The sequence below is a fragment of the Anomaloglossus baeobatrachus genome, assembly GCF_048569485.1.
Source record: "Anomaloglossus baeobatrachus isolate aAnoBae1 chromosome 9 unlocalized genomic scaffold, aAnoBae1.hap1 SUPER_9_unloc_2, whole genome shotgun sequence".
Lineage (NCBI taxonomy): Eukaryota > Metazoa > Chordata > Amphibia > Anura > Aromobatidae > Anomaloglossus > Anomaloglossus baeobatrachus.
The window spans coordinates 499,566-525,607 of NW_027441820.1; the positions used below are offsets into that span (position 1 = coordinate 499,566).

General features: G+C 47.9%; 13 non-coding genes and 2 pseudogenes across 13 annotated transcripts; all 15 read right to left on the bottom strand.

Annotated features, from left to right (window-relative positions):
- Positions 1-854: 854 nt before the first annotated feature.
- Positions 855-1,045, bottom strand: LOC142259495 (U2 spliceosomal RNA). The gene has a single exon (XR_012727981.1). It is a non-coding gene; the product is annotated as a U2 spliceosomal RNA (small nuclear RNA).
- A 1,390-nt stretch (positions 1,046-2,435) lies between these two features.
- Positions 2,436-2,626, bottom strand: LOC142259496 (U2 spliceosomal RNA). Its single transcript, XR_012727982.1, has one exon. It is a non-coding gene; the product is annotated as a U2 spliceosomal RNA (small nuclear RNA).
- A 1,388-nt stretch (positions 2,627-4,014) lies between these two features.
- LOC142259497 (U2 spliceosomal RNA) lies at positions 4,015-4,205 on the bottom strand. Its single transcript, XR_012727983.1, has one exon. It is a non-coding gene; the product is annotated as a U2 spliceosomal RNA (small nuclear RNA).
- A 1,388-nt stretch (positions 4,206-5,593) lies between these two features.
- On the bottom strand, positions 5,594-5,784 carry LOC142259521 (U2 spliceosomal RNA). The gene has a single exon (XR_012728005.1). It is a non-coding gene; the product is annotated as a U2 spliceosomal RNA (small nuclear RNA).
- Positions 5,785-7,172: 1,388 nt separating this feature from the next.
- Positions 7,173-7,363, bottom strand: LOC142259498 (U2 spliceosomal RNA). Its single transcript, XR_012727984.1, has one exon. It is a non-coding gene; the product is annotated as a U2 spliceosomal RNA (small nuclear RNA).
- Positions 7,364-8,751: 1,388 nt separating this feature from the next.
- On the bottom strand, positions 8,752-8,942 carry LOC142259501 (U2 spliceosomal RNA). Its single transcript, XR_012727986.1, has one exon. It is a non-coding gene; the product is annotated as a U2 spliceosomal RNA (small nuclear RNA).
- A 1,353-nt stretch (positions 8,943-10,295) lies between these two features.
- On the bottom strand, positions 10,296-10,486 carry LOC142259529 (U2 spliceosomal RNA). The gene has a single exon (XR_012728012.1). It is a non-coding gene; the product is annotated as a U2 spliceosomal RNA (small nuclear RNA).
- Positions 10,487-11,874: 1,388 nt separating this feature from the next.
- Positions 11,875-12,065, bottom strand: LOC142259502 (U2 spliceosomal RNA). The gene has a single exon (XR_012727987.1). It is a non-coding gene; the product is annotated as a U2 spliceosomal RNA (small nuclear RNA).
- A 1,388-nt stretch (positions 12,066-13,453) lies between these two features.
- Positions 13,454-13,644, bottom strand: LOC142259503 (U2 spliceosomal RNA). The gene has a single exon (XR_012727988.1). It is a non-coding gene; the product is annotated as a U2 spliceosomal RNA (small nuclear RNA).
- Positions 13,645-15,032: 1,388 nt separating this feature from the next.
- LOC142259626 (U2 spliceosomal RNA) lies at positions 15,033-15,228 on the bottom strand. The gene has a single exon (XR_012728081.1). It is a non-coding gene; the product is annotated as a U2 spliceosomal RNA (small nuclear RNA).
- Positions 15,229-15,925: 697 nt separating this feature from the next.
- LOC142259731 (U2 spliceosomal RNA) lies at positions 15,926-16,067 on the bottom strand (annotated as a pseudogene).
- A 1,388-nt stretch (positions 16,068-17,455) lies between these two features.
- LOC142259504 (U2 spliceosomal RNA) lies at positions 17,456-17,646 on the bottom strand. Its single transcript, XR_012727989.1, has one exon. It is a non-coding gene; the product is annotated as a U2 spliceosomal RNA (small nuclear RNA).
- Positions 17,647-19,034: 1,388 nt separating this feature from the next.
- LOC142259505 (U2 spliceosomal RNA) lies at positions 19,035-19,225 on the bottom strand. The gene has a single exon (XR_012727990.1). It is a non-coding gene; the product is annotated as a U2 spliceosomal RNA (small nuclear RNA).
- Positions 19,226-20,613: 1,388 nt separating this feature from the next.
- Positions 20,614-20,804, bottom strand: LOC142259506 (U2 spliceosomal RNA). Its single transcript, XR_012727991.1, has one exon. It is a non-coding gene; the product is annotated as a U2 spliceosomal RNA (small nuclear RNA).
- A 1,388-nt stretch (positions 20,805-22,192) lies between these two features.
- On the bottom strand, positions 22,193-22,397 carry LOC142259540 (U2 spliceosomal RNA; annotated as a pseudogene).
- Positions 22,398-26,042: the final 3,645 nt, after the last annotated feature.

Below are 26,042 nucleotides of genomic sequence, written 5' to 3' on the forward strand. Positions count from 1 at the left end.
AGGCAGCAGCGCTATTGTGATGTCAGCGGGGGCATTGTGACAAGCCGCCAGTGTTCCGTCTCTTCATGTTGTGCACAGTTCAAACGGAAAATACATCAACAGGCAGACTACAGAAAAGCTTACTATCAAAGGTTAGAGGGGGGCTTTCTCAGAGGGCTTTTTACAGTTTTTCTATTCCCAATTAGCCGTTTAAGTGTACTTATTGAAAGTAGTAATTCTTTCATAGGCCGCCCTTTCTTAGTATTTGACGTTCCTTATATTGCGGTATGAGGCTTTGCAGCAGGTTGCAAACATTCATCACCCATGACTGTCCCCAATTGAGCTCAGAAGCTCAATGTCTATCATGACCTCTCTTTTAGAATGTCCAAGAGCAAGCAAACTATTCCTCCAGGAGAGGGCGCCAACAGACTACTAAAGAGATCATCATTACTCAAAGAAAACCCCAAAAACCAATGCATGATAGGAATAAACAGGTAACTTTCTTTGGAGTGGAAGCGGAGAGATCGCACCAGATGCCAATTCTAGATCTTATCACACCTGTGGTCACTGCAGCAGCAGGTGAATCCACTTTGTCCAAAAGGGATCTATTCCATTCAATTGCAAATGATCTAGATAAGACAGAGAACTGCAGCACGGGACATAGCCGAGTTGGTCAGGTTGAGTGGTGATGAGTTTGCTATTTGGATGAATAAAGAAAGTCAAAAGTGTGAAAGATAAAAAACAAAAGGAGGAAGTGTGAAAAGTGAATGGGCCAAATTGAGGTGCATATGAAGACGTATGCTTTCTTCCAATTCATTAAATCGGGCTAATATGAATCAGGTGAATTGAGTTCTGCTTTTGGAAACTGGGTTAAGAAGGGGTGCACCGGTCCTGGAGGTACTGCAATACCAGGTCAATGCGTGGAGTGGACAGAGCAAGCTCTTTTTCCATCTCCCTGTTCTAAAAATCCATTTAATATATGGTCCCCAGATAGGGGACGTATCAGATATTAAACTGATAAGAACAGATACTACACTTGATCTTAGCCAAAAGGCCGAGAAGCGATAACCAGAATTGGTTTGGGCCTCGAGTGGCACCCTGGCCTATGCCGGACACATATCTTAGGGAGAGAGAGCGAGAGGGAGACAAACCCACGCCTACAGAAGACATTTTGTCACCCAAGCCAACCCTTGAAAAGGCTGCTTTGCAGAGCAAAAACAAGAAGAATGGTGCGTTTTGCAGCCGCCGCCCCCCACTGCAATGAATCTGAATAACTCCTCCTTTAGGGCGCAAGCAACTCCCCTCCCCCTTGCAGTCTTTCCAATTCACGATACAAAAAGACGGACAGGACAGGTTGCCTGACTTTCCGTCACTGCCACCCTTTGCCATCCTTACCCGTAGAAAGCCCTTTCATCATCCCCAAACCCTAATCTTTTCCCTTTCCTTCCCAGCCCCCAAACCCTGCCCTCTGTACCCTTCTCACCACCCGCATCCCTTCTCCTGTCATCCCCCTACCACCCGGGAAAAAAAGAGCTTGCCCCCTCCTTACACTAGCCCACCCTCCCACCCAAAGAACAACTTCTGCTGCGCAGCTTGTTTTCTAGGCAGCAGCGCTATTGTGATGTCAGCGGGGGCATTGTGACAAGCCGCCAGTGTTCCGTCTCTTCATGTTGTGCACAGTTCAAACGGAAAATACATCAACAGGCAGACTACAGAAAAGCTTACTATCAAAGGTTAGAGGGGGGCTTTCTCAGAGGGCTTTTTACAGTTTTTCTATTCCCAATTAGCCGTTTAATTGTACTTATTGAAAGTAGTAATTCTTTCATAGGCCGCCCTTTCTTAGTATTTGACGTTCCTTATATTGCGGTATGAGGCTTTGCAGCAGGTTGCAAACATTCATCACCCATGACTGTCCCCAATTGAGCTCAGAAGCTCAATGTCTATCATGACCTCTCTTTTAGAATGTCCAAGAGCAAGCAAACTATTCCTCCAGGAGAGGGCGCCAACAGACTACTAAAGAGATCATCATTACTCAAAGAAAACCCCAAAAACCAATGCATGATAGGAATAAACAGGTAACTTTCTTTGGAGTGGAAGCGGAGAGATCGCACCAGATGCCAATTCTAGATCTTATCACACCTGTGGTCACTGCAGCAGCAGGTGAATCCACTTTGTCCAAAAGGGATCTATTCCATTCAATTGCAAATGATCTAGATAAGACAGAGAACTGCAGCACGGGACATAGCCGAGTTGGTCAGGTTGAGTGGTGATGAGTTTGCTATTTGGATGAATAAAGAAAGTCAAAAGTGTGAAAGATAAAAAACAAAAGGAGGAAGTGTGAAAAGTGAATGGGCCAAATTGAGGTGCATATGAAGACGTATGCTTTCTTCCAATTCATTAAATCGGGCTAATATGAATCAGGTGAATTGAGTTCTGCTTTTGGAAACTGGGTTAAGAAGGGGTGCACCGGTCCTGGAGGTACTGCAATACCAGGTCAATGCGTGGAGTGGACAGAGCAAGCTCTTTTTCCATCTCCCTGTTCTAAAAATCCATTTAATATATGGTCCCCAGATAGGGGACGTATCAGATATTAAACTGATAAGAACAGATACTACACTTGATCTTAGCCAAAAGGCCGAGAAGCGATAACCAGAATTGGTTTGGGCCTCGAGTGGCACCCTGGCCTATGCCGGACACATCTTAGGGAGAGAGAGCGAGAGGGAGACAAACCCACGCCTACAGAAGACATTTTGTCACCCAAGCCAACCCTTGAAAAGGCTGCTTTGCAGAGCAAAAACAAGAAGAATGGTGCGTTTTGCAGCCGCCGCCCCCCACTGCAATGAATCTGAATAACTCCTCCTTTAGGGCGCAAGCAACTCCCCTCCCCCTTGCAGTCTTTCCAATTCACGATACAAAAAGACGGACAGGACAGGTTGCCTGACTTTCCGTCACTGCCACCCTTTGCCATCCTTACCCGTAGAAAGCCCTTTCATCATCCCCAAACCCTAATCTTTTCCCTTTCCTTCCCAGCCCCCAAACCCTGCCCTCTGTACCCTTCTCACCACCCGCATCCCTTCTCCTGTCATCCCCCTACCACCCGGGAAAAAAAGAGCTTGCCCCCTCCTTACACTAGCCCACCCTCCCACCCAAAGAACAACTTCTGCTGCGCAGCTTGTTTTCTAGGCAGCAGCGCTATTGTGATGTCAGCGGGGGCATTGTGACAAGCCGCCAGTGTTCCGTCTCTTCATGTTGTGCACAGTTCAAACGGAAAATACATCAACAGGCAGACTACAGAAAAGCTTACTATCAAAGGTTAGAGGGGGGCTTTCTCAGAGGGCTTTTTACAGTTTTTCTATTCCCATTTAGCCGTTTAAGTGTACTTATTGAAAGTAGTAATTCTTTCATAGGCCGCCCTTTCTTAGTATTTGACGTTCCTTATATTGCGGTATGAGGCTTTGCAGCAGGTTGCAAACATTCATCACCCATGACTGTCCCCAATTGAGCTCAGAAGCTCAATGTCTATCATGACCTCTCTTTTAGAATGTCCAAGAGCAAGCAAACTATTCCTCCAGGAGAGGGCGCCAACAGACTACTAAAGAGATCATCATTACTCAAAGAAAACCCCAAAAACCAATGCATGATAGGAATAAACAGGTAACTTTCTTTGGAGTGGAAGCGGAGAGATCGCACCAGATGCCAATTCTAGATCTTATCACACCTGTGGTCACTGCAGCAGCAGGTGAATCCACTTTGTCCAAAAGGGATCTATTCCATTCAATTGCAAATGATCTAGATAAGACAGAGAACTGCAGCACGGGACATAGCCGAGTTGGTCAGGTTGAGTGGTGATGAGTTTGCTATTTGGATGAATAAAGAAAGTCAAAAGTGTGAAAGATAAAAAACAAAAGGAGGAAGTGTGAAAAGTGAATGGGCCAAATTGAGGTGCATATGAAGACGTATGCTTTCTTCCAATTCATTAAATCGGGCTAATATGAATCAGGTGAATTGAGTTCTGCTTTTGGAAACTGGGTTAAGAAGGGGTGCACCGGTCCTGGAGGTACTGCAATACCAGGTCAATGCGTGGAGTGGACAGAGCAAGCTCTTTTTCCATCTCCCTGTTCTAAAAATCCATTTAATATATGGTCCCCAGATAGGGGACGTATCAGATATTAAACTGATAAGAACAGATACTACACTTGATCTTAGCCAAAAGGCCGAGAAGCGATAACCAGAATTGGTTTGGGCCTCGAGTGGCACCCTGGCCTATGCCGGACACATCTTAGGGAGAGAGAGCGAGAGGGAGACAAACCCACGCCTACAGAAGACATTTTGTCACCCAAGCCAACCCTTGAAAAGGCTGCTTTGCAGAGCAAAAACAAGAAGAATGGTGCGTTTTGCAGCCGCCGCCCCCCACTGCAATGAATCTGAATAACTCCTCCTTTAGGGCGCAAGCAACTCCCCTCCCCCTTGCAGTCTTTCCAATTCACGATACAAAAAGACGGACAGGACAGGTTGCCTGACTTTCCGTCACTGCCACCCTTTGCCATCCTTACCCGTAGAAAGCCCTTTCATCATCCCCAAACCCTAATCTTTTCCCTTTCCTTCCCAGCCCCCAAACCCTGCCCTCTGTACCCTTCTCACCACCCGCATCCCTTCTCCTGTCATCCCCCTACCACCCGGGAAAAAAAGAGCTTGCCCCCTCCTTACACTAGCCCACCCTCCCACCCAAAGAACAACTTCTGCTGCGCAGCTTGTTTTCTAGGCAGCAGCGCTATTGTGATGTCAGCGGGGGCATTGTGACAAGCCGCCAGTGTTCCGTCTCTTCATGTTGTGCACAGTTCAAACGGAAAATACATCAACAGGCAGACTACAGAAAAGCTTACTATCAAAGGTTAGAGGGGGGCTTTCTCAGAGGGCTTTTTACAGTTTTTCTATTCCCAATTAGCCGTTTAAGTGTACTTATTGAAAGTAGTAATTCTTTCATAGGCCGCCCTTTCTTAGTATTTGACGTTCCTTATATTGCGGTATGAGGCTTTGCAGCAGGTTGCAAACATTCATCACCCATGACTGTCCCCAATTGAGCTCAGAAGCTCAATGTCTATCATGACCTCTCTTTTAGAATGTCCAAGAGCAAGCAAACTATTCCTCCAGGAGAGGGCGCCAACAGACTACTAAAGAGATCATCATTACTCAAAGAAAACCCCAAAAACCAATGCATGATAGGAATAAACAGGTAACTTTCTTTGGAGTGGAAGCGGAGAGATCGCACCAGATGCCAATTCTAGATCTTATCACACCTGTGGTCACTGCAGCAGCAGGTGAATCCACTTTGTCCAAAAGGGATCTATTCCATTCAATTGCAAATGATCTAGATAAGACAGAGAACTGCAGCACGGGACATAGCCGAGTTGGTCAGGTTGAGTGGTGATGAGTTTGCTATTTGGATGAATAAAGAAAGTCAAAAGTGTGAAAGATAAAAAACAAAAGGAGGAAGTGTGAAAAGTGAATGGGCCAAATTGAGGTGCATATGAAGACGTATGCTTTCTTCCAATTCATTAAATCGGGCTAATATGAATCAGGTGAATTGAGTTCTGCTTTTGGAAACTGGGTTAAGAAGGGGTGCACCGGTCCTGGAGGTACTGCAATACCAGGTCAATGCGTGGAGTGGACAGAGCAAGCTCTTTTTCCATCTCCCTGTTCTAAAAATCCATTTAATATATGGTCCCCAGATAGGGGACGTATCAGATATTAAACTGATAAGAACAGATAATACACTTGATCTTAGCCAAAAGGCCGAGAAGCGATAACCAGAATTGGTTTGGGCCTCGAGTGGCACCCTGGCCTATGCCGGACACATCTTAGGGAGAGAGAGCGAGAGGGAGACAAACCCACGCCTACAGAAGACATTTTGTCACCCAAGCCAACCCTTGAAAAGGCTGCTTTGCAGAGCAAAAACAAGAAGAATGGTGCGTTTTGCAGCCGCCGCCCCCCACTGCAATGAATCTGAATAACTCCTCCTTTAGGGCGCAAGCAACTCCCCTCCCCCTTGCAGTCTTTCCAATTCACGATACAAAAAGACGGACAGGACAGGTTGCCTGACTTTCCGTCACTGCCACCCTTTGCCATCCTTACCCGTAGAAAGCCCTTTCATCATCCCCAAACCCTAATCTTTTCCCTTTCCTTCCCAGCCCCCAAACCCTGCCCTCTGTACCCTTCTCACCACCCGCATCCCTTCTCCTGTCATCCCCCTACCACCCGGGAAAAAAAGAGCTTGCCCCCTCCTTACACTAGCCCACCCTCCCACCCAAAGAACAACTTCTGCTGCGCAGCTTGTTTTCTAGGCAGCAGCGCTATTGTGATGTCAGCGGGGGCATTGTGACAAGCCGCCAGTGTTCCGTCTCTTCATGTTGTGCACAGTTCAAACGGAAAATACATCAACAGGCAGACTACAGAAAAGCTTACTATCAAAGGTTAGAGGGGGGCTTTCTCAGAGGGCTTTTTACAGTTTTTCTATTCCCAATTAGCCGTTTAAGTGTACTTATTGAAAGTAGTAATTCTTTCATAGGCCGCCCTTTCTTAGTATTTGACGTTCCTTATATTGCGGTATGAGGCTTTGCAGCAGGTTGCAAACATTCATCACCCATGACTGTCCCCAATTGAGCTCAGAAGCTCAATGTCTATCATGACCTCTCTTTTAGAATGTCCAAGAGCAAGCAAACTATTCCTCCAGGAGAGGGCGCCAACAGACTACTAAAGAGATCATCATTACTCAAAGAAAACCCCAAAAACCAATGCATGATAGGAATAAACAGGTAACTTTCTTTGGAGTGGAAGCGGAGAGATCGCACCAGATGCCAATTCTAGATCTTATCACACCTGTGGTCACTGCAGCAGCAGGTGAATCCACTTTGTCCAAAAGGGATCTATTCCATTCAATTGCAAATGATCTAGATAAGACAGAGAACTGCAGCACGGGACATAGCCGAGTTGGTCAGGTTGAGTGGTGATGAGTTTGCTATTTGGATGAATAAAGAAAGTCAAAAGTGTGAAAGATAAAAAACAAAAGGAGGAAGTGTGAAAAGTGAATGGGCCAAATTGAGGTGCATATGAAGACGTATGCTTTCTTCCAATTCATTAAATCGGGCTAATATGAATCAGGTGAATTGAGTTCTGCTTTTGGAAACTGGGTTAAGAAGGGGTGCACCGGTCCTGGAGGTACTGCAATACCAGGTCAATGCGTGGAGTGGACAGAGCAAGCTCTTTTTCCATCTCCCTGTTCTAAAAATCCATTTAATATATGGTCCCCAGATAGGGGACGTATCAGATATTAAACTGATAAGAACAGATACTACACTTGATCTTAGCCAAAAGGCCGAGAAGCGATAACCAGAATTGGTTTGGGCCTCGAGTGGCACCCTGGCCTATGCCGGACACATCTTAGGGAGAGAGAGCGAGAGGGAGACAAACCCACGCCTACAGAAGACATTTTGTCACCCAAGCCAACCCTTGAAAAGGCTGCTTTGCAGAGCAAAAACAAGAAGAATGGTGCGTTTTGCAGCCGCCGCCCCCCACTGCAATGAATCTGAATAACTCCTCCTTTAGGGCGCAAGCAACTCCCCTCCCCCTTGCAGTCTTTCCAATTCACGATACAAAAAGACGGACAGGACAGGTTGCCTGACTTTCCGTCACTGCCACCCTTTGCCATCCTTACCCGTAGAAAGCCCTTTCATCATCCCCAAACCCTAATCTTTTCCCTTTCCTTCCCAGCCCCCAAACCCTGCCCTCTGTACCCTTCTCACCACCCGCATCCCTTCTCCTGTCATCCCCCTACCACCCGGGAAAAAAAGAGCTTGCCCCCTCCTTACACTAGCCCACCCTCCCACCCAAAGAACAACTTCTGCTGCGCAGCTTGTTTTCTAGGCAGCAGCGCTATTGTGATGTCAGCGGGGGCATTGTGACAAGCCGCCAGTGTTCCGTCTCTTCATGTTGTGCACAGTTCAAACGGAAAATACATCAACAGGCAGACTACAGAAAAGCTTACTATCAAAGGTTAGAGGGGGGCTTTCTCAGAGGGCTTTTTACAGTTTTTCTATTCCCAATTAGCCGTTTAAGTGTACTTATTGAAAGTAGTAATTCTTTCATAGGCCGCCCTTTCTTAGTATTTGACGTTCCTTATATTGCGGTATGAGGCTTTGCAGCAGGTTGCAAACATTCATCACCCATGACTGTCCCCAATTGAGCTCAGAAGCTCAATGTCTATCATGACCTCTCTTTTAGAATGTCCAAGAGCAAGCAAACTATTCCTCCAGGAGAGGGCGCCAACAGACTACTAAAGAGATCATCATTACTCAAAGAAAACCCCAAAAACCAATGCATGATAGGAATAAACAGGTAACTTTCTTTGGAGTGGAAGCGGAGAGATCGCACCAGATGCCAATTCTAGATCTTATCACACCTGTGGTCACTGCAGCAGCAGGTGAATCCACTTTGTCCAAAAGGGATCTATTCCATTCAATTGCAAATGATCTAGATAAGACAGAGAACTGCAACACGGGACATAGCCGAGTTGGTCAGGTTGAGTGGTGATGAGTTTGCTATTTGGATGAATAAAGAAAGTCAAAAGTGTGAAAGATAAAAAACAAAAGGAGGAAGTGTGAAAAGTGAATGGGCCAAATTGAGGTGCATATGAAGACGTATGCTTTCTTCCAATTCATTAAATCGGGCTAATATGAATCAGGTGAATTGAGTTCTGCTTTTGGAAACTGGGTTAAGAAGGGGTGCACCGGTCCTGGAGGTACTGCAATACCAGGTCAATGCGTGGAGTGGACAGAGCAAGCTCTTTTTCCATCTCCCTGTTCTAAAAATCCATTTAATATATGGTCCCCAGATAGGGGACGTATCAGATATTAAACTGATAAGAACAGATACTACACTTGATCTTAGCCAAAAGGCCGAGAAGCGATAACCAGAATTGGTTTGGGCCTCGAGTGGCACCCTGGCCTATGCCGGACACATCTTAGGGAGAGAGAGGGAGACAAACCCACGCCTACAGAAGACATTTTGTCACCCAAGCCAACCCTTGAAAAGGCTGCTTTGCAGAGCAAAAACAAGAAGAATGGTGCGTTTTGCAGCCGCCGCCCCCCACTGCAATGAATCTGAATAACTCCTCCTTTAGGGCGCAAGCAACTCCCCTCCCCCTTGCAGTCTTTCCAATTCACGATACAAAAAGACGGACAGGACAGGTTGCCTGACTTTCCGTCACTGCCACCCTTTGCCATCCTTACCCGTAGAAAGCCCTTTCATCATCCCCAAACCCTAATCTTTTCCCTTTCCTTCCCAGCCCCCAAACCCTGCCCTCTGTACCCTTCTCACCACCCGCATCCCTTCTCCTGTCATCCCCCTACCACCCGGGAAAAAAAGAGCTTGCCCCCTCCTTACACTAGCCCACCCTCCCACCCAAAGAACAACTTCTGCTGCGCAGCTTGTTTTCTAGGCAGCAGCGCTATTGTGATGTCAGCGGGGGCATTGTGACAAGCCGCCAGTGTTCCGTCTCTTCATGTTGTGCACAGTTCAAACGGAAAATACATCAACAGGCAGACTACAGAAAAGCTTACTATCAAAGGTTAGAGGGGGGCTTTTTCAGAGGGCTTTTTACAGTTTTTCTATTCCCAATTAGCCGTTTAAGTGTACTTATTGAAAGTAGTAATTCTTTCATAGGCCACCCTTTCTTAGTATTTGACGTTCCTTATATTGCGGTATGAGGCTTTGCAGCAGGTTGCAAACATTCATCACCCATGACTGTCCCCAATTGAGCTCAGAAGCTCAATGGCTATCATGACCTCTCTTTTAGAATGTCCAAGAGCAAGCAAACTATTCCTCCAGGAGAGGGCGCCAACAGACTACTAAAGAGATCATCATTACTCAAAGAAAACCCCAAAAACCAATGCATGATAGGAATAAACAGGTAACTTTCTTTGGAGTGGAAGCGGAGAGATCGCACCAGATGCCAATTCTAGATCTTATCACACCTGTGGTCACTGCAGCAGCAGGTGAATCCACTTTGTCCAAAAGGGATCTATTCCATTCAATTGCAAATGATCTAGATAAGACAGAGAACTGCAGCACGGGACATAGCCGAGTTGGTCAGGTTGAGTGGTGATGAGTTTGCTATTTGGATGAATAAAGAAAGTCAAAAGTGTGAAAAGTGAATGGGCCAAATTGAGGTGCATATGAAGACGTATGCTTTCTTCCAATTCATTAAATCGGGCTAATATGAATCAGGTGAATTGAGTTCTGCTTTTGGAAACTGGGTTAAGAAGGGGTGCACCGGTCCTAGAGGTACTGCAATACCAGGTCAATGCGTGGAGTGGACAGAGCAAGCTCTTTTTCCATCTCCCTGTTCTAAAAATCCATTTAATATATGGTCCCCAGATAGGGGACGTGTCAGATATTAAACTGATAAGAACAGATACTACACTTGATCTTAGCCAAAAGGCCGAGAAGCGATAACCAGAATTGGTTTGGGCCTCGAGTGGCACCCTGGCCTATGCCGGACACATCTTAGGGAGAGAGAGCGAGAGGGAGACAAACCCACGCCTACAGAAGACATTTTGTCACCCAAGCCAACCCTTGAAAAGGCTGCTTTGCAGAGCAAAAACAAGAAGAATGGTGCGTTTTGCAGCCGCCGCCCCCCACTGCAATGAATCTGAATAACTCCTCCTTTAGGGCGCAAGCAACTCCCCTCCCCCTTGCAGTCTTTCCAATTCACGATACAAAAAGACGGACAGGACAGGTTGCCTGACTTTCCGTCACTGCCACCCTTTGCCATCCTTACCCGTAGAAAGCCCTTTCATCATCCCCAAACCCTAATCTTTTCCCTTTCCTTCCCAGCCCCCAAACCCTGCTCTCTGTACCCTTCTCACCACCCGCATCCCTTCTCCTGTCATCCCCCTACCACCCGGGAAAAAAAGAGCTTGCCCCCTCCTTACACTAGCCCACCCTCCCACCCAAAGAACAACTTCTGCTGCGCAGCTTGTTTTCTAGGCAGCAGCGCTATTGTGATGTCAGCGGGGGCATTGTGACAAGCCGCCAGTGTTCCGTCTCTTCATGTTGTGCACAGTTCAAACGGAAAATACATCAACAGGCAGACTACAGAAAAGCTTACTATCAAAGGTTAGAGGGGGGCTTTCTCAGAGGGCTTTTTACAGTTTTTCTATTCCCAATTAGCCGTTTAAGTGTACTTATTGAAAGTAGTAATTCTTTCATAGGCCGCCCTTTCTTAGTATTTGACGTTCCTTATATTGCGGTATGAGGCTTTGCAGCAGGTTGCAAACATTCATCACCCATGACTGTCCCCAATTGAGCTCAGAAGCTCAATGTCTATCATGACCTCTCTTTTAGAATGTCCAAGAGCAAGCAAACTATTCCTCCAGGAGAGGGCGCCAACAGACTACTAAAGAGATCATCATTACTCAAAGAAAACCCCAAAAACCAATGCATGATAGGAATAAACAGGTAACTTTCTTTGGAGTGGAAGCGGAGAGATCGCACCAGATGCCAATTCTAGATCTTATCACACCTGTGGTCACTGCAGCAGCAGGTGAATCCACTTTGTCCAAAAGGGATCTATTCCATTCAATTGCAAATGATCTAGATAAGACAGAGAACTGCAGCACGGGACATAGCCGAGTTGGTCAGGTTGAGTGGTGATGAGTTTGCTATTTGGATGAATAAAGAAAGTCAAAAGTGTGAAAGATAAAAAACAAAAGGAGGAAGTGTGAAAAGTGAATGGGCCAAATTGAGGTGCATATGAAGACGTATGCTTTCTTCCAATTCATTAAATCGGGCTAATATGAATCAGGTGAATTGAGTTCTGCTTTTGGAAACTGGGTTAAGAAGGGGTGCACCGGTCCTGGAGGTACTGCAATACCAGGTCAATGCGTGGAGTGGACAGAGCAAGCTCTTTTTCCATCTCCCTGTTCTAAAAATCCATTTAATATATGGTCCCCAGATAGGGGACGTATCAGATATTAAACTGATAAGAACAGATACTACACTTGATCTTAGCCAAAAGGCCGAGAAGCGATAACCAGAATTGGTTTGGGCCTCGAGTGGCACCCTGGCCTATGCCGGACACATCTTAGGGAGAGAGAGCGAGAGGGAGACAAACCCACGCCTACAGAAGACATTTTGTCACCCAAGCCAACCCTTGAAAAGGCTGCTTTGCAGAGCAAAAACAAGAAGAATGGTGCGTTTTGCAGCCGCCGCCCCCCACTGCAATGAATCTGAATAACTCCTCCTTTAGGGCGCAAGCAACTCCCCTCCCCCTTGCAGTCTTTCCAATTCACGATACAAAAAGACGGACAGGACAGGTTGCCTGACTTTCCGTCACTGCCACCCTTTGCCATCCTTACCCGTAGAAAGCCCTTTCATCATCCCCAAACCCTAATCTTTTCCCTTTCCTTCCCAGCCCCCAAACCCTGCCCTCTGTACCCTTCTCACCACCCGCATCCCTTCTCCTGTCATCCCCCTACCACCCGGGAAAAAAAGAGCTTGCCCCCTCCTTACACTAGCCCACCCTCCCACCCAAAGAACAACTTCTGCTGCGCAGCTTGTTTTCTAGGCAGCAGCGCTATTGTGATGTCAGCGGGGGCATTGTGACAAGCCGCCAGTGTTCCGTCTCTTCATGTTGTGCACAGTTCAAACGGAAAATACATCAACAGGCAGACTACAGAAAAGCTTACTATCAAAGGTTAGAGGGGGGCTTTCTCAGAGGGCTTTTTACAGTTTTTCTATTCCCAATTAGCCGTTTAAGTGTACTTATTGAAAGTAGTAATTCTTTCATAGGCCGCCCTTTCTTAGTATTTGACGTTCCTTATATTGCGGTATGAGGCTTTGCAGCAGGTTGCAAACATTCATCACCCATGACTGTCCCCAATTGAGCTCAGAAGCTCAATGTCTATCATGACCTCTCTTTTAGAATGTCCAAGAGCAAGCAAACTATTCCTCCAGGAGAGGGCGCCAACAGACTACTAAAGAGATCATCATTACTCAAAGAAAACCCCAAAAACCAATGCATGATAGGAATAAACAGGTAACTTTCTTTGGAGTGGAAGCGGAGAGATCGCACCAGATGCCAATTCTAGATCTTATCACACCTGTGGTCACTGCAGCAGCAGGTGAATCCACTTTGTCCAAAAGGGATCTATTCCATTCAATTGCAAATGATCTAGATAAGACAGAGAACTGCAGCACGGGACATAGCCGAGTTGGTCAGGTTGAGTGGTGATGAGTTTGCTATTTGGATGAATAAAGAAAGTCAAAAGTGTGAAAGATAAAAAACAAAAGGAGGAAGTGTGAAAAGTGAATGGGCCAAATTGAGGTGCATATGAAGACGTATGCTTTCTTCCAATTCATTAAATCGGGCTAATATGAATCAGGTGAATTGAGTTCTGCTTTTGGAAACTGGGTTAAGAAGGGGTGCACCGGTCCTGGAGGTACTGCAATACCAGGTCAATGCGTGGAGTGGACAGAGCAAGCTCTTTTTCCATCTCCCTGTTCTAAAAATCCATTTAATATATGGTCCCCAGATAGGGGACGTATCAGATATTAAACTGATAAGAACAGATACTACACTTGATCTTAGCCAAAAGGCCGAGAAGCGATAACCAGAATTGGTTTGGGCCTCGAGTGGCACCCTGGCCTATGCCGGACACATCTTAGGGAGAGAGAGCGAGAGGGAGACAAACCCACGCCTACAGAAGACATTTTGTCACCCAAGCCAACCCTTGAAAAGGCTGCTTTGCAGAGCAAAAACAAGAAGAATGGTGCGTTTTGCAGCCGCCGCCCCCCACTGCAATGAATCTGAATAACTCCTCCTTTAGGGCGCAAGCAACTCCCCTCCCCCTTGCAGTCTTTCCAATTCACGATACAAAAAGACGGACAGGACAGGTTGCCTGACTTTCCGTCACTGCCACCCTTTGCCATCCTTACCCGTAGAAAGCCCTTTCATCATCCCCAAACCCTAATCTTTTCCCTTTCCTTCCCAGCCCCCAAACCCTGCCCTCTGTACCCTTCTCACCACCCGCATCCCTTCTCCTGTCATCCCCCTACCACCCGGGAAAAAAAGAGCTTGCCCCCTCCTTACACTAGCCCACCCTCCCACCCAAAGAACAACTTCTGCTGCGCAGCTTGTTTTCTAGGCAGCAGCGCTATTGTGATGTCAGCGGGGGCATTGTGACAAGCCGCCAGTGTTCCGTCTCTTCATGTTGTGCACAGTTCAAACGGAAAATACATCAACAGGCAGACTACAGAAAAGCTTACTATCAAAGGTTAGAGGGGGGCTTTCTCAGAGGGCTTTTTACAGTTTTTCTATTCCCAATTAGCCGTTTAAGTGTACTTATTGAAAGTAGTAATTCTTTCATAGGCCGCCCTTTCTTAGTATTTGACGTTCCTTATATTGCGGTATGAGGCTTTGCAGCAGGTTGCAAACATTCATCACCCATGACTGTCCCCAATTGAGCTCAGAAGCTCAATGTCTATCATGACCTCTCTTTTAGAATGTCCAAGAGCAAGCAAACTATTCCTCCAGGAGAGGGCGCCAACAGACTACTAAAGAGATCATCATTACTCAAAGAAAACCCCAAAAACCAATGCATGATAGGAATAAACAGGTAACTTTCTTTGGAGTGGAAGCGGAGAGATCGCACCAGATGCCAATTCTAGATCTTATCACACCTGTGGTCACTGCAGCAGCAGGTGAATCCACTTTGTCCAAAAGGGATCTATTCCATTCAATTGCAAATGATCTAGATAAGACAGAGAACTGCAGCACGGGACATAGCCGAGTTGGTCAGGTTGAGTGGTGATGAGTTTGCTATTTGGATGAATAAAGAAAGTCAAAAGTGTGAAAGATAAAAAACAAAAGGAGGAAGTGTGAAAAGTGAATGGGCCAAATTGAGGTGCATATGAAGACGTATGCTTTCTTCCAATTCATTAAATCGGGCTAATATGAATCAGGTGAATTGAGTTCTGCTTTTGGAAACTGGGTTAAGAAGGGGTGCACCGGTCCTGGAGGTACTGCAATACCAGGTCAATGCGTGGAGTGGACAGAGCAAGCTCTTTTTCCATCTCCCTGTTCTAAAAATCCATTTAATATATGGTCCCCAGATAGGGGACGTATCAGATATTAAACTGATAAGAACAGATTTTGATTTAATGAAGCTTTCCAAAGCACCGCAAAAAATGCATGACCGAAGTCACACCAAAAACAGTGCAAAGGCTAGGATTCGTGTGGACCCCTCCGTGAGGAGAGGGTCCCCAAAAATCAACCCCGTCCCTCCGAGCCAGAAGGCCACAGCAAGGGTCAGGGATCTTCGGTGCTCCCCCAAGCCGAAGCCTGGTTGAGCCTTGTCGTTGCTCCCAGCGTCCACCCAGGCATCTTACCCAAGTGGAGTAGAGAGCTACTAGTTGTTGGTTTCGCAGCCGAAACTGCCCGGACCGTCAACCGGTGTTGGTTTCTCAGCCCAAGGCTAACCGGACCTCCAACCGGGTGTTGGTTTCTCAGCCGAAGCTGACCCGGACCTCCAACCGGGTGTTGGTTTCTCAGCCGAAGCTGACCCGGACCTCCAACCGGGTGTTGGTTTCTCAGCCGAAGCTGACCCGGACCTCCAACCGGGTGTTGGTTTCTCAGCCCAAAGCTGAACGGACCTCCGACCATGATTATAAAAATTTCCCTTCCTAGCCAGAAGGCCGGGATAGAGCAATATGCTCAGAAAGTATGAAAGGGCAAGGTACGGTGTGCTACAGAGCCCAAGGCTTGCCGGGGTCCAAAGCCAGCAAGCTCAGACTCACTCCAGGGTCGTCAATCCTGGGGCACATTGCACCATAGCCCCCACACTTACTCAGTCTAATAGCCTCGATCCTGGTAGGGCCATGGTTTCCTCTAGATGGATATACTATCCTCCCAAAGTACTAACAAGCGCAACCTTCCAGTGTGCATTGCATCATTGTACTAAGGTGGCCGGAGCCTTAAACCACCTTTTCGAACGATACTACACTTGATCTTAGCCAAAAGGCCGAGAAGCGATAACCAGAATTGGTTTGGGCCTCGAGTGGCACCCTGGCCTATGCCGGACACATCTTAGGGAGAGAGAGCGAGAGGGAGACAAACCCACGCCTACAGAAGACATTTTGTCACCCAAGCCAACCCTTGAAAAGGCTGCTTTGCAGAGCAAAAACAAGAAGAATGGTGCGTTTTGCAGCCGCCGCCCCCCACTGCAATGAATCTGAATAACTCCTCCTTTAGGGCGCAAGCAACTCCCCTCCCCCTTGCAGTCTTTCCAATTCACGATACAAAAAGACGGACAGGACAGGTTGCCTGACTTTCCGTCACTGCCACCCTTTGCCATCCTTACCCGTAGAAAGCCCTTTCATCATCCCCAAACCCTAATCTTTTCCCTTTCCTTCCCAGCCCCCAAACCCTGCCCTCTGTACCCTTCTCACCACCCGCATCCCTTCTCCTGTCATCCCCCTACCACCCGGGAAAAAAAGAGCTTGCCCCCTCCTTACACTAGCCCACCCTCCCACCCAAAGAACAACTTCTGCTGCGCAGCTTGTTTTCTAGGCAGCAGCGCTATTGTGATGTCAGCGGGGGCATTGTGACAAGCCGCCAGTGTTCCGTCTCTTCATGTTGTGCACAGTTCAAACGGAAAATACATCAACAGGCAGACTACAGAAAAGCTTACTATCAAAGGTTAGAGGGGGGCTTTCTCAGAGGGCTTTTTACAGTTTTTCTATTCCCAATTAGCCGTTTAAGTGTACTTATTGAAAGTAGTAATTCTTTCATAGGCCGCCCTTTCTTAGTATTTGACGTTCCTTATATTGCGGTATGAGGCTTTGCAGCAGGTTGCAAACATTCATCACCCATGACTGTCCCCAATTGAGCTCAGAAGCTCAATGTCTATCATGACCTCTCTTTTAGAATGTCCAAGAGCAAGCAAACTATTCCTCCAGGAGAGGGCGCCAACAGACTACTAAAGAGATCATCATTACTCAAAGAAAACCCCAAAAACCAATGCATGATAGGAATAAACAGGTAACTTTCTTTGGAGTGGAAGCGGAGAGATCGCACCAGATGCCAATTCTAGATCTTATCACACCTGTGGTCACTGCAGCAGCAGGTGAATCCACTTTGTCCAAAAGGGATCTATTCCATTCAATTGCAAATGATCTAGATAAGACAGAGAACTGCAGCACGGGACATACCCGAGTTGGTCAGGTTGAGTGGTGATGAGTTTGCTATTTGGATGAATAAAGAAAGTCAAAAGTGTGAAAGATAAAAAACAAAAGGAGGAAGTGTGAAAAGTGAATGGGCCAAATTGAGGTGCATATGAAGACGTATGCTTTCTTCCAATTCATTAAATCGGGCTAATATGAATCAGGTGAATTGAGTTCTGCTTTTGGAAACTGGGTTAAGAAGGGGTGCACCGGTCCTGGAGGTACTGCAATACCAGGTCAATGCGTGGAGTGGACAGAGCAAGCTCTTTTTCCATCTCCCTGTTCTAAAAATCCATTTAATATATGGTCCCCAGATAGGGGACGTATCAGATATTAAACTGATAAGAACAGATACTACACTTGATCTTAGCCAAAAGGCCGAGAAGCGATAACCAGAATTGGTTTGGGCCTCGAGTGGCACCCTGGCCTATGCCGGACACATCTTAGGGAGAGAGAGCGAGAGGGAGACAAACCCACGCCTACAGAAGACATTTTGTCACCCAAGCCAACCCTTGAAAAGGCTGCTTTGCAGAGCAAAAACAAGAAGAATGGTGCGTTTTGCAGCCGCCGCCCCCCACTGCAATGAATCTGAATAACTCCTCCTTTAGGGCGCAAGCAACTCCCCTCCCCCTTGCAGTCTTTCCAATTCACGATACAAAAAGACGGACAGGACAGGTTGCCTGACTTTCCGTCACTGCCACCCTTTGCCATCCTTACCCGTAGAAAGCCCTTTCATCATCCCCAAACCCTAATCTTTTCCCTTTCCTTCCCAGCCCCCAAACCCTGCCCTCTGTACCCTTATCACCACCCGCATCCCTTCTCCTGTCATCCCCCTACCACCCGGGAAAAAAAGAGCTTGCCCCCTCCTTACACTAGCCCACCCTCCCACCCAAAGAACAACTTCTGCTGCGCAGCTTGTTTTCTAGGCAGCAGCGCTATTGTGATGTCAGCGGGGGCATTGTGACAAGCCGCCAGTGTTCCGTCTCTTCATGTTGTGCACAGTTCAAACGGAAAATACATCAACAGGCAGACTACAGAAAAGCTTACTATCAAAGGTTAGAGGGGGGCTTTCTCAGAGGGCTTTTTACAGTTTTTCTATTCCCAATTAGCCGTTTAAGTGTACTTATTGAAAGTAGTAATTCTTTCATAGGCCGCCCTTTCTTAGTATTTGACGTTCCTTATATTGCGGTATGAGGCTTTGCAGCAGGTTGCAAACATTCATCACCCATGACTGTCCCCAATTGAGCTCAGAAGCTCAATGTCTATCATGACCTCTCTTTTAGAATGTCCAAGAGCAAGCAAACTATTCCTCCAGGAGAGGGCGCCAACAGACTACTAAAGAGATCATCATTACTCAAAGAAAACCCCAAAAACCAATGCATGATAGGAATAAACAGGTAACTTTCTTTGGAGTGGAAGCGGAGAGATCGCACCAGATGCCAATTCTAGATCTTATCACACCTGTGGTCACTGCAGCAGCAGGTGAATCCACTTTGTCCAAAAGGGATCTATTCCATTCAATTGCAAATGATCTAGATAAGACAGAGAACTGCAGCACGGGACATAGCCGAGTTGGTCAGGTTGAGTGGTGATGAGTTTGCTATTTGGATGAATAAAGAAAGTCAAAAGTGTGAAAGATAAAAAACAAAAGGAGGAAGTGTGAAAAGTGAATGGGCCAAATTGAGGTGCATATGAAGACGTATGCTTTCTTCCAATTCATTAAATCGGGCTAATATGAATCAGGTGAATTGAGTTCTGCTTTTGGAAACTGGGTTAAGAAGGGGTGCACCGGTCCTGGAGGTACTGCAATACCAGGTCAATGCGTGGAGTGGACAGAGCAAGCTCTTTTTCCATCTCCCTGTTCTAAAAATCCATTTAATATATGGTCCCCAGATAGGGGACGTATCAGATATTAAACTGATAAGAACAGATACTACACTTGATCTTAGCCAAAAGGCCGAGAAGCGATAACCAGAATTGGTTTGGGCCTCGAGTGGCACCCTGGCCTATGCCGGACACATCTTAGGGAGAGAGAGCGAGAGGGAGACAAACCCACGCCTACAGAAGACATTTTGTCACCCAAGCCAACCCTTGAAAAGGCTGCTTTGCAGAGCAAAAACAAGAAGAATGGTGCGTTTTGCAGCCGCCGCCCCCCACTGCAATGAATCTGAATAACTCCTCCTTTAGGGCGCAAGCAACTCCCCTCCCCCTTGCAGTCTTTCCAATTCACGATACAAAAAGACGGACAGGACAGGTTGCCTGACTTTCCGTCACTGCCACCCTTTGCCATCCTTACCCGTAGAAAGCCCTTTCATCATCCCCAAACCCTAATCTTTTCCCTTTCCTTCCCAGCCCCCAAACCCTGCCCTCTGTACCCTTCTCACCACCCGCATCCCTTCTCCTGTCATCCCCCTACCACCCGGGAAAAAAAGAGCTTGCCCCCTCCTTACACTAGCCCACCCTCCCACCCAAAGAACAACTTCTGCTGCGCAGCTTGTTTTCTAGGCAGCAGCGCTATTGTGATGTCAGCGGGGGCATTGTGACAAGCCGCCAGTGTTCCGTCTCTTCATGTTGTGCACAGTTCAAACGGAAAATACATCAACAGGCAGACTACAGAAAAGCTTACTATCAAAGGTTAGAGGGGGGCTTTCTCAGAGGGCTTTTTACAGTTTTTCTATTCCCAATTAGCCGTTTAAGTGTACTTATTGAAAGTAGTAATTCTTTCATAGGCCGCCCTTTCTTAGTATTTGACGTTCCTTATATTGCGGTATGAGGCTTTGCAGCAGGTTGCAAACATTCATCACCCATGACTGTCCCCAATTGAGCTCAGAAGCTCAATGTCTATCATGACCTCTCTTTTAGAATGTCCAAGAGCAAGCAAACTATTCCTCCAGGAGAGGGCGCCAACAGACTACTAAAGAGATCATCATTACTCAAAGAAAACCCCAAAAACCAATGCATGATAGGAATAAACAGGTAACTTTCTTTGGAGTGGAAGCGGAGAGATCGCACCAGATGCCAATTCTAGATCTTATCACACCTGTGGTCACTGCAGCAGCAGGTGAATCCACTTTGTCCAAAAGGGATCTATTCCATTCAATTGCAAATGATCTAGATAAGACAGAGAACTGCAGCACGGGACATAGCCGAGTTGGTCAGGTTGAGTGGTGATGAGTTTGCTATTTGGATGAATAAAGAAAGTCAAAAGTGTGAAAGATAAAAAACAAAAGGAGGAAGTGTGAAAAGTGAATGGGCCAAATTGAGGTGCATATGAAGACGTATGCTTTCTTCCAATTCATTAAATCGGGCTAATATGAATCAGGTGAATTGAGTTCTGCTTTTGGAAACTGGGTTAAGAAGGGGTGCACCGGTCCTGGAGGTACTGCAATACCAGGTCAATGCGTGGAGTGGACAGAGCAAGCTCTTTTTCCATCTCCCTGTTCTAAAAATCCATTTAATATATGGTCCCCAGATAGGGGACGTATCAGATATTAAACTGATAAGAACAGATACTACACTTGATCTTAGCCAAAAGGCCGAGAAGCGATAACCAGAATTGGTTTGGGCCTCGAGTGGCACCCTGGCCTATGCCGGACACATCTTAGGGAGAGAGAGCGAGAGGGAGACAAACCCACGCCTACAGAAGACATTTTGTCACCCAAGCCAACCCTTGAAAAGGCTGCTTTGCAGAGCAAAAACAAGAAGAATGGTGCGTTTTGCAGCCGCCGCCCCCCACTGCAATGAATCTGAATAACTCCTCCTTTAGGGCGCAAGCAACTCCCCTCCCCCTTGCAGTCTTTCCAATTCACGATACAAAAAGACGGACAGGACAGGTTGCCTGACTTTCCGTCACTGCCACCCTTTGCCATCCTTACCCGTAGAAAGCCCTTTCATCATCCCCAAACCCTAATCTTTTCCCTTTCCTTCCCAGCCCCCAAACCCTGCCCTCTGTACCCTTCTCACCACCCGCATCCCTTCTCCTGTCATCCCCCTACCACCCGGGAAAAAAAGAGCTTGCCCCCTCCTTACACTAGCCCACCCTCCCACCCAAAGAACAACTTCTGCTGCGCAGCTTGTTTTCTAGGCAGCAGCGCTATTGTGATGTCAGCGGGGGCATTGTGACAAGCCGCCAGTGTTCCGTCTCTTCATGTTGTGCACAGTTCAAACGGAAAATACATCAACAGGCAGACTACAGAAAAGCTTACTATCAAAGGTTAGAGGGGGGCTTTCTCAGAGGGCTTTTTACAGTTTTTCTATTCCCAATTAGCCGTTTAAGTGTACTTATTGAAAGTAGTAATTCTTTCATAGGCCGCCCTTTCTTAGTATTTGACGTTCCTTATATTGCGGTATGAGGCTTTGCAGCAGGTTGCAAACATTCATCACCCATGACTGTCCCCAATTGAGCTCAGAAGCTCAATGTCTATCATGACCTCTCTTTTAGAATGTCCAAGAGCAAGCAAACTATTCCTCCAGGAGAGGGCGCCAACAGACTACTAAAGAGATCATCATTACTCAAAGAAAACCCCAAAAACCAATGCATGATAGGAATAAACAGGTAACTTTCTTTGGAGTGGAAGCGGAGAGATCGCACCAGATGCCAATTCTAGATCTTATCACACCTGTGGTCACTGCAGCAGCAGGTGAATCCACTTTGTCCAAAAGGGATCTATTCCATTCAATTGCAAATGATCTAGATAAGACAGAGAACTGCAGCAAGGGACATAGCCGAGTTGGTCAGGTTGAGTGGTGATGAGTTTGCTATTTGGATGAATAAAGAAAGTCAAAAGTGTGAAAGATAAAAAACAAAAGGAGGAAGTGTGAAAAGTGAATGGGCCAAATTGAGGTGCATATGAAGACGTATGCTTTCTTCCAATTCATTAAATCGGGCTAATATGAATCAGGTGAATTGAGTTCTGCTTTTGGAAACTGGGTTAAGAAGGGGTGCACCGGTCCTGGAGGTACTGCAATACCAGGTCAATGCGTGGAGTGGACAGAGCAAGCTCTTTTTCCATCTCCCTGTTCTAAAAATCCATTTAATATATGGTCCCCAGATAGGGGACGTATCAGATATTAAACTGATAAGAACAGATTTTTTGATTTAACAGCATCTTTATTATCATGCACTACTCACAAAAAGGTAACAAACCGTGTACAGTGCCGCAGCCCCGTACACACAGAACTATACAATCCTTCTTACATTGCCATAGAGTACGACGCACTAAACTATACATCACACTCCTATGCTTATCCATAACACTCAAGCTGAAAGAAAAAGTTAGACAATAAATAACGACGAACCGGCGATTGGGGGATGGGGGTAGGGGAAAAGGGGGATAGGGTGGGGAAATCACAGGCCCGAAGCTTTATTGAAAGACGCACATAACGGGAAAAGGAGGGAGGGGGCATGGAAGAGGTCTAAACCTCCTCCTCGGCGCTGTCGTCCGGACTGTCCATGATGGAATAGTCTCTGAGCAGGCTGTGGATCAGCCTGCGGCAATCCTGGATAGACATCCTCTCCCTCTTCAAGATGAGCCGGTTCCTGGCGACCCAAATAGCGTCCTTAAAGCAGTTCATAAGGCGCCAAGCCTCCTGGATGGCTCCAACGGTGTGAGTCCCAGGGAAGAGTCCATAAAGTACGGAATGGTACGATAGGCTCCCTCTGGGGACGGAGTTCCTCAGGTCATCCTCCAGGGCAACCAACAGGCGCTGTGCGAAACGGCAGTCCCAAAAGGCGTGCAGCGATGTTTCCTCCACGAAGGGGCACCTTGGGCAGTACCGGGTTTTGCACAGGTTCCGGGCGTGCATGAATGACCGGACGGGCAGTCCGCCCTGTATCGCCATCCATGACAAGTCCTTGTGCCCGTTGGTCAATCCAGCCGATGACACGTTTGTCCAAACAGTCTCCAGTGTGTCGTGATGAAGTCCTGGAATGTTCTCCATTTCGTCCTTGGCTCTGATGAGTTTGTGGATAGTCTTTGGCTTCCACAAATCAGGCTTGAGTCCCTCCAGTTGGTGTTCCCTCACAAACCGAACCACGTCTCCGTAGAACCATGGCGCCGTCCAGTTGTAGGGGAAGGAGCTGTCCCACTTGTCCCAGCCTAACCGTCTCCAAAGGGGGAGCAGGAAGAAGCGAGACATGGACCCACCCGCGGAACCTCTCTTGACTCGCAGAGTTCGGCGAACGCAGTCACATACGAAGGAGGATCGCAGGAGGGTGGGGATATCGGGTACGCCCTTCCCACCCTTGCGAGGATCCTTGTACATGATGCTCCGCTTTACTCTGTCCATCTTGGATCCCCAGACAAAACGAAACACCGTCCTGGTAATGGCCCTGCACACGGTGGCAAGGGGGGGCCAGGCCTGGGCCGTGTACTGCAGCACGGGCAGTACCTCGTTACGCAGGACCAGTGCTTTGCCCTCACAGGTGAGGCGTCTGAGGCTCCACAGACCGATCCGTTGGGTGATCTTGGTCAAGCGTTCCTCCCAGGACTTGAGGGCTGCTCCTTCCTTCCCGAACCAGACTCCAAGAACCTTGATGAAATCCGGCTGGATGCTGAAAGGGAAGGGGGCGGAAAAGGCCGGCTGCCAGTCCCCGAAGAGCATGGCTTCCGACTTCCCGCAGTTGACTTTGGCTCCCGAAGCCCGTCCGAAGGTCTCACAGGTCTGGACGAGGGTGTCGACTGAGCGCCGGTCCGCGCAGAAGACGGTCACGTCGTCCATGTAGAGCGAGCACTTGACCTCGAAGCGTTCTGGTCCTGGTGCGGTGATCCCTCTGATCTCTCCATTCCGCCGGATAGCCTCTGCAAAGAGTTCTATAACACAAACAAAAAGAAGAGGTGACAGAGGACAGCCTTGTCTGACCCCTGAGAGGACCGGGAAGGGGTCAGTCTTCCAGCCGTTTACCAACACCGAGCTGTGAATATCAAAATACATTAGTTGGACATACAAGCAAAACATGTTACCCAAACCTAACCTGTGCAGAGCTTTGCCCAGGAACTCATGGGAAACACGGTCGAAGGCCTTTTCCTGATCCAACGAGATCAGGGCTGCGTGCACCCGGCGGGCTTTGATGTACTCGACCGTGTCCCGCATGAGAGCCAGGCTGTCTGCGATGCGACGTCCGGGGATGCCGCAGGTCTGATCCGGGTGGATGATCCGTCCGATAACAGTCTTCAATCTCGTTGCCATCGTCTTGGCCAGGATCTTGTAGTCGACGTTCAGAAGGGTGATGGGACGCCAATTCTTCAGGTCGCACCTCTCTCCTTTACGCTTGTACAGGATCGTGACCATTCCTTCCCTCAGAGATGGAGGCATTCTGCCCTCCACCACCATCTCCTCATACAGCCCTAACAGGTCCGGACAGATTAGGTCTCCCAGCGCTACATAGAGCTCTGCTGGGAGGCCGTCACTGCCCGGTGTCCTGCCAGAACTAAAGGATTTGGCGGCCGAGAGCAGCTCGTCCACCGTCAGAGGAACATCCATGGCCGCCGCGTCTGCAGGGTCAAGATGGTTAGTGATACCTGACAGGAACTTATCGGCGGCCTCGGGGTCAGTAGTCTTGCGGGCGTAGAGTTCGCTGTAGAAGTCGCTGACGACCTTCATCACGTTCTCTTTCCCGCGTCGCATGTTTCCACTCTCGTCTCGTAGTTCATTCATGGGCGTGTGACCGGCGTGGAGTTTCCTGAAAAAGAACGAGTTACATTTCTCACCCTTCTCCAGGTTCTCCACTTTGGAACGGAAGACAATTCGCTCGGACTCCTCCTCGAAGTGCCTTTTCAGGCTCCTCTTAGTCTCCTCCAGCTCCTCTCTCACGTCCCAGCCGCATCGAAGAAGGTCCTGCAGGGAACGCAGCTCACGCTGGAGTCTCCTGAAGTCCCTCCTCTTCAGACACGCCTGTTGTTGACTCTTTGCCTGAAAGAAGAAACGGAACTCGAGTTTAACGTATTCCCACCAGTCAGAAACAGACTGGAAGCCCGCCTTGTAGGCCCGCCACGTGGAGTAGGCAGCTCTAAGCTCCTCCAGAATCTCACCCTTTTCCAGCAGAGAGCAGTTCAGCTTCCAGGAGCCCGGGCCAATGGGGAAGCCATGGCCCAGCACACCTTGAAAGTGAATGGCTCTGTGGTCAGAGAAGAAGCAGGGGACCATCGAGTGCCCACTCTGCCCAACCGCCCGAGAGGTGAACACAAAGTCAATCCTGGAACGCAGCGAGCCATCGGATCGGCACCATGAATAGTTCACGGATCCGTGTCCGATGGAGCCAACAACGTCCACAAGAGAGGCTTCGGTCACCATCTCAATGAGCAGTTTGGATGTGACGTCCAACTTGGCAGCCGTTCCAGAACTGCGTCCATCCTCCTCAATCGGGCAGTTGAAATCCCCGGCCATCACTACCGTCCTGGCGGTAGCGAGCTGAGGGCGCAGGGCTTGGAGGAGCTCCAGTCGATCGCTCTTCACAGGAGAAGCATACACATTGATGAACCTGACAGGTTCTCCCGCCCAGGTGCCATCCACGAGCAGTAACCTGCCGCAGACGATTTCCTGAACAGAGTCCAATGTGAAGGCGCTTCCCCTGATCAGCACGGCGACCCCCGCGGACCTACAGTCGCCCCCGCCAGACCAGTAGGATGGGCCATGGGTCCACTCCCTGGCCAGATGGTTGAAGGACCTAGAGGAGGGAAGGGAGCATTCCTGCAGGAAAAATACATCACTGGACTGAGTGTTAAGGAACGCAAAAATTGTCTGACGTCGGAACTTGTCTCTGATGCTCCTAACATTAATGGAAAAGA